The following is a 5904-nucleotide window of genomic DNA, read 5'->3' on the forward strand; positions in this document are numbered from 1 at the left end:
TGCGGCCACCCTCAGCCCCTGAATGGACAGGCCCCACCCCGGGGCGCATCCTCATGCACTGGAGGGTGGGCGGGGCCCAGAGTGGGGTGGTCCTGCCTCCAGGGGGCGCGGTGTTTGGTGGGGTGGGGGGCTGACAGCTGACAGCCTTAATGGGCACATTGTCCCCTCACTGCAGAGAGCGCCGCCCGGCCACTTCCTCACACGCCGCGCGCTGGATGAGCTCATGTCTGAGGCCGCGGGCGGCGCGGGGCGGCCGAGCTGGGCTGCAGGGAGGCCCGGCGGCCGCGAAGCCCGAGCGGCTGGGGCGGCAGAGTCGTGAAGCGGAACGTTGTAATGAGCGACGCCGGCTGGATTTATGGGGCTGCGCACGTGCGCCTGGCCTTCCTGCGAGGGCCTCGCCTGGGAACAAAAACAAGCCCTGGCCCAGGCACGGCGCGACTGGGTCTTAACAAGAGCCCACTAATTACTGGAAGGCCTCGGCCAGGTCCCCGGCCTGCAGAGGAGCAGAGTCGGTGCTGCTTCCTGTGTCAGCGTAGGCTTCGCTGGAGCCGGTCTCTTCCCAGGAGGACGTCCAAGGCCAGCCTCTCCCTGGCTCTATGGCCTCGTGGAAGGGGCTGATTCCACCCGCCCCCATCCTCAGTTTTCCTCATCTGTGAAATGGGATAACGCACCTTATGAGGCCATTGTGGGGCGTTCTAGAAGGAGCAAGAGTTGACTTGAGAGGGACTTACTCCTGGTTTTGAATCCTGTTCAGCCAGGTTCCTACTGTGTGGCCTGGCCAAGTCACTGCACCTCTCTGGTGCAAGTTGCCTCACCTAGAGTGTGGGGATAGGCTTGTTCACTGTCAGGGTCATTGGGAAGGTCTGCCAAGAGGACGCATGCAGGCTCCTTGGTGTTCCTAGCATTCATACTGCTGCCGCTTCTCCGTGCATGATCACATCCCTGGTTGTGGTGTTAGTGCGGTTTCCCCTGAGCGTGGAGGTGGCAGACAGGGTCTTGAGCGGCTGGCATCAGGTGATCCTGCCCTGCGCCCTGGTGGTCTGAGCAGCTCAGGGTCGGACCCACGTCCTGTCCAGGGCATTTGGAGACTCACCAGGGCCAACAAGCGCCATGAGCTTGTGATCACAGCCTCTCTCTGCTGGTGGGGAGCCTGATGGGACCAGGATCCAGGCCTTGGACTGAGCTGCAGCCTGTTGTCCTGTCCCGGGGCTGGGGCTGTGAGAGGCTTCCTGACTCAGGCATGTATGTCGGGGTCATCAGGAAATGCTGCCCATGGCCCACCCAGGACACCTGCCCAGGTTAATACCCTTGCCTGTGAAAGGTGTGACCTCAGCCTCACTGGCACACAGGCCAGGGCTCTCGGCCGCCGTCACACAGAGGTTTCTCCTGCACACATTTCCCGCTGCTGTCCCTGTCTATTGATACTGTGGATTTAGCATCTAGCCAGAAAGTTTCCATGTCCACACCCTTTTCAAATCAAGATCCAGGGAAGTGGAAACAGCAGATACCACGAGATCCAGGCTGCCGTTAGCTGTGCGGCCGGCTGGCTGGTGTCAGCCGAAGTCTGGTGCCAACATCAGACTTGACTCTGAAGCCTCTCTGTGCACACACGGAGCCAGAGACCCAGTAGGGTGTTGCTCCAGAACCGGAGCTCCAGGAGTGGGCGTATGCACCTGCGTCTTCCTCCTTCTTCCCCTCTGAGTCAGGCACTCTGACTGCTGGCTTGCTTCTGAGGGTCCCAGCAGGCTCGGCTTGACCGTGATTTGTGCAACCCTGAGAGAGAGTCCCTCTTCCCTTCTTCTTCCCTGGGGTGAGGCACTGAGGATGCCACAGGGCACTCAGGGAGGGTGGGGTCTTCTTTGCTTGCTCACTGCTGTACATCAGAGCTGAGGGCGGTGCTCGGCCCAGAGGGCTCCGGGGGTGTGTGTGAATGAACAGTACTTGCTGTCTGATGGGGAGATGGCCGTCAGCGCCAGACAGCTGTCCAGCAGGTACAGTGCTGTCACTGGTGGGTGTGCAGGCTACACCAAGGAAGGACACCCAGCCGGACGATGGGGTCAGGAGGGCTTCCTGGAGGAGGTGGAAGGGCAAGAGAAGAGACCCAAAAGGTCAAGCAGGGTTACACAAAGGCAGCAGTCATGTGTTCGGGGCCGAGGAACTGACACATGCCAAGTCTTGCAAGCAAGATATGACTGGCCTGACACAGAGTCAGGACAGGTATAAAGAGGGGCGGAGGTGGAAGGTGAAGCTGGAGAGAACAACCAGCCTTCCTCCATTCTCAGGCCTTTATCGACTTCGAAGACAGCTTTTAAAACTTCCATGGATGGTCTCATATCCTTAACCATTTTATAAATGGAGACATCGACCATCACCTCAGGTGTGTTAGGATTGAACCCTCTGTGTGTATGCAAGTCTTGCATGCTGGAAAGGGCCAAGTGATGGGGTATGGTGATGGTTTCGGGGTGCTGCCCTCTGAGTAGCCCTGGGGTTACTGGGGACACTTGAGGCAGAGGAGGGTTCAGCTGAGGGGCCCCTGGAAAGTGAGGCTCCCTGGGGGTCACCTCAATGGATGCTGTCTGCATCCTCCAGGTGTTAGGGTCTGCTCATAATGAAATCCTGGAGGGGCCATCAGTGGCTGTTGGCAAGCATGTCGTAAGTACTTGGCTGAGCCTAAGTTCCCTGAAGTTGGTCCAGCCTTTGCCCAAGGTGGCATCTCGTTACAGAAGCTGTGTGGCAAGACCAAGTAAGTAAGTGGCTTCTCTTCTGGGGCTCGGAGGCTGTCTCAAGGTGGGAATCCGTAGCTCAGACCTGAGGGGCCCTAATGAGGAGCTGCCAGGGTTCAATTAGGCGCGCGGCCCCAGCTCTGCAGTCTTTGACTGACAGCTCATTACCCTGCTGCCATTTTGGGGCAGTGGAATTTAATCTCCCAGATGGGAAGCAAATCAATTTGCCCATCGGCCACAGCTGAGCCTCCTTGAACTCAACTCTAATTTATTCTCCTAAGCTTAGGAAGCTTTGTCGTTTCAAGGTACAGAAATATCAGGTTTCCCAGCCAGCCTGGGCATGGTGTGCATAGGTGAACATGTCGAGAAGGTCAGGCCTGGAGCCCAACCTCCTGTTGGTTGGTGGGGACTGTGCCATCAGCCTGGCTAGGAGGAGACCAGGGTTCTTGCCCGGGAGGCCAGGCTCATCTGTGGGAAGGTTGTATATGGAAATTGAGGGCCATGTGACATCCCAGGTCATTGGGATCAAGGTCGCCTGCCCAAGAACTCAGCCTGGAAGGGACTCCTGCCAGCAAGGCACATGTGACCGGCTCACCTGGGCCGCCTGCATCCTGGGGCCACGTTCTTCTGTGTTGGGGTCGTGGCTCTGGTTTCCTAGATTTAGACACAAGAAGATTCAGAGGGTGTCGTCCTGGGACTCTGAGCTTTCTGCCCTCCCTAGTGAAAAGTGAAAATGTTAGTCACTCAGTTGTGTCCGACTCTTTGCGACCCCACCAGGCTCCTCCATCCATGGGATTCTCCAGGCAAGAATAGTGGACTGGGTAGTCATTCCCTTCTCCAGGGACTCTTCCTGACCCAGGGATCAAACCCAGGTCCCAGCAGATTCTTTACCATTTGCGCCACCAGGAAAGCCTCCAAAGTGTCATCATAAACCCACAGTGCACACAGGGACCTTTACCTTGTAATACCAGGTCTGTGCTCAGGACTCAGGTGGCCTCTCGCCAGTGATGACATTACCTGTGGCATGTGCGCCAGGACATGTGACGGTGCCCCCTCTGCTGTGGGTGCTGGGCCCCAGTGGGCTCTGGCAAGCAGTGGGTGCCCCTTCTAAGCATGCTCAAGGGAGAGTTAGCAGAAGAAGCACATTCAAAGGGTGAAACAGGCCAGGGAGGGCTTTGCTGAGCAGGAAGGTAAGCTGTCTTATAGAGCAGAGAGTCCTGGCTGATTCTGTTCAAGGTGGATGTTTCTCTGCTTGTCCCTTGATTTTGCCCCCTCTGACACACAGGGCCTGGAGTCTCCTGCCTTAGGTGAGTGAAAGTGAGCACATGCACGTGTGTGGGAGGGTGTGTGCATACACGTGTGAGCATGGGTGTGAGTGAACATGTGCGTGATGGTGGGTCACTTGAGTGGGAGCAGGGGAGTGAGGGGAAAGTGCCCTCTATGGAGAGAGAGTTTCTGAGATTCTTTCTCTGAGTTTGACAAAGGCGCCCGGCTGGGTTGGTTTTCAGGGGTCAGGGAAAGGCCAGTCTATTTACACACCTTTGCTGAGGAGCATGGAGGGGCGGTGATGGGGGCCGGGATTAATGAGCAGTTTTATTGCCTTGCCTGTCAGGAGGGTCATGCGATATTATTTTGATATCGGGGCCCCCAGAAGCAAACACAACGGGCCAGGTTATAAATGGGAGAAAAGCCAAAGAAAAGGCGGCCTCACCCTTTGCCATTGAGTGTTTCCCTTTCTTCTCGGCCAGGGTTGGCCTGGGACCCTCCTCCCACCCCCAGTGCCTTCAGGTGGATCGCTTCGAGGCGGCACTGAGGCCAGCTCCCAAGATAACACCGGTCAGTGGCGCCTGGCCATGAAAATTAAACACCATGGTTGCTAAAGAATAAATGGGCCATGCCATCCCCCAGCCACCGTGGCCTCTGATGAGAGCTGGACCACTCAGGGTGACTGAGGATACAGCCTGCATGACACAGAAGGAAACAAGGGGGCTACCAGCACCCTGAATCGACTGGTCCAGGCTACTACCGTCTCCAGGAAGGCCAGACTCAACAACAGACCAGCCGTGGGGCCTCAGGGTTTTGAGGGATGTGATGGAGTGAGAGAGGGCAATTACTGCGCATCTCTTATTCCCATCCCTTCCCTTTCCTTTTTCTCTTCTTTCCTTCTTGCCTTTTTTTCTCTGTCAGGGCTAACTGTATCTAGGACCAAACACAGTCACCTGACCCAGGTAAACACACCCATGGATGGACAGCTCCACATGCTGGGGGCAGGGATGGGGCAGAGCTAGGGCTGGCGTGGCTGCCTGGCTGTGAGCAGGCCGCAGACCCGGACCTCCCAGCACAGGGACACGACGAGCTTCCCTGGCTGGGACAGAGATGCCTGTGTGCCGTCCGGCCGCTCGTCCCTGTCTCCTGGCTGTCTTGGCTTAGAGGATTCCAACCTTCCCCACACAGCCTGGCTGTAGGTTGTCTGCTCCCAGAAAGTCTCCCTGAGCACTGTGAGCCCGTGGGTGCAGCTCCCCCTGCCAAGCCCCTGCCCATACAGTGGCTAAGTCTGTGGGTCACCCACACTGCTGGGCAGAGGCAGCGTCTCACCTGTCCTTGCAGGAGGCCCTGGCCTGAGCCTCATTCAGAGTAAGCGCCCCGTGAGTCCTTGAAGCCCACTGCGCATGTGTGCTATGTGCTCAGTCATGTCTGACTCTCTGCGACCCCGTGGACTGTAGCCTGCCAGGCTCCTCTGTCCATGGGATTCTCCAGGCAAGAATCCTGGAATGGGTTGCCATTTCCTACTCAAGGGGATCTTCCTGACCCAAGGAATGAACCTGAGTCTATCGCATCTTCCTGCACTGGCTGGCAGATTCCTTACCACTGTGCCACCTGGGAAGCCACTGGATTGTTTTAAATACGTGTTTCTGTTTGCCTATCATCCGGGTTCTGGGTATACCCCCAGGCCAGCTGCATAGGACCTAGAAGTTGAATAGGCAAGAAGCCATGTCTCACTGGAGTAAAATTTGGGAGTGCATACCATAGGAGGGGCCAGTCCCCAGGGCAGAGGGGATGGGAAGAACTCCATCTATAGACATAGACAGTTGAGTTCAAACCCCATTCCACACTGATAGCTTGGGGGATACACTTCACCTCTCTGTTGTAATTTTTTCATCTATAAAATAGGGAGGGTATG

This window comes from Bos mutus, chromosome 7 (genome assembly GCF_027580195.1).
Source record: "Bos mutus isolate GX-2022 chromosome 7, NWIPB_WYAK_1.1, whole genome shotgun sequence".
Taxonomy (NCBI): Eukaryota; Metazoa; Chordata; class Mammalia; order Artiodactyla; family Bovidae; genus Bos; species Bos mutus.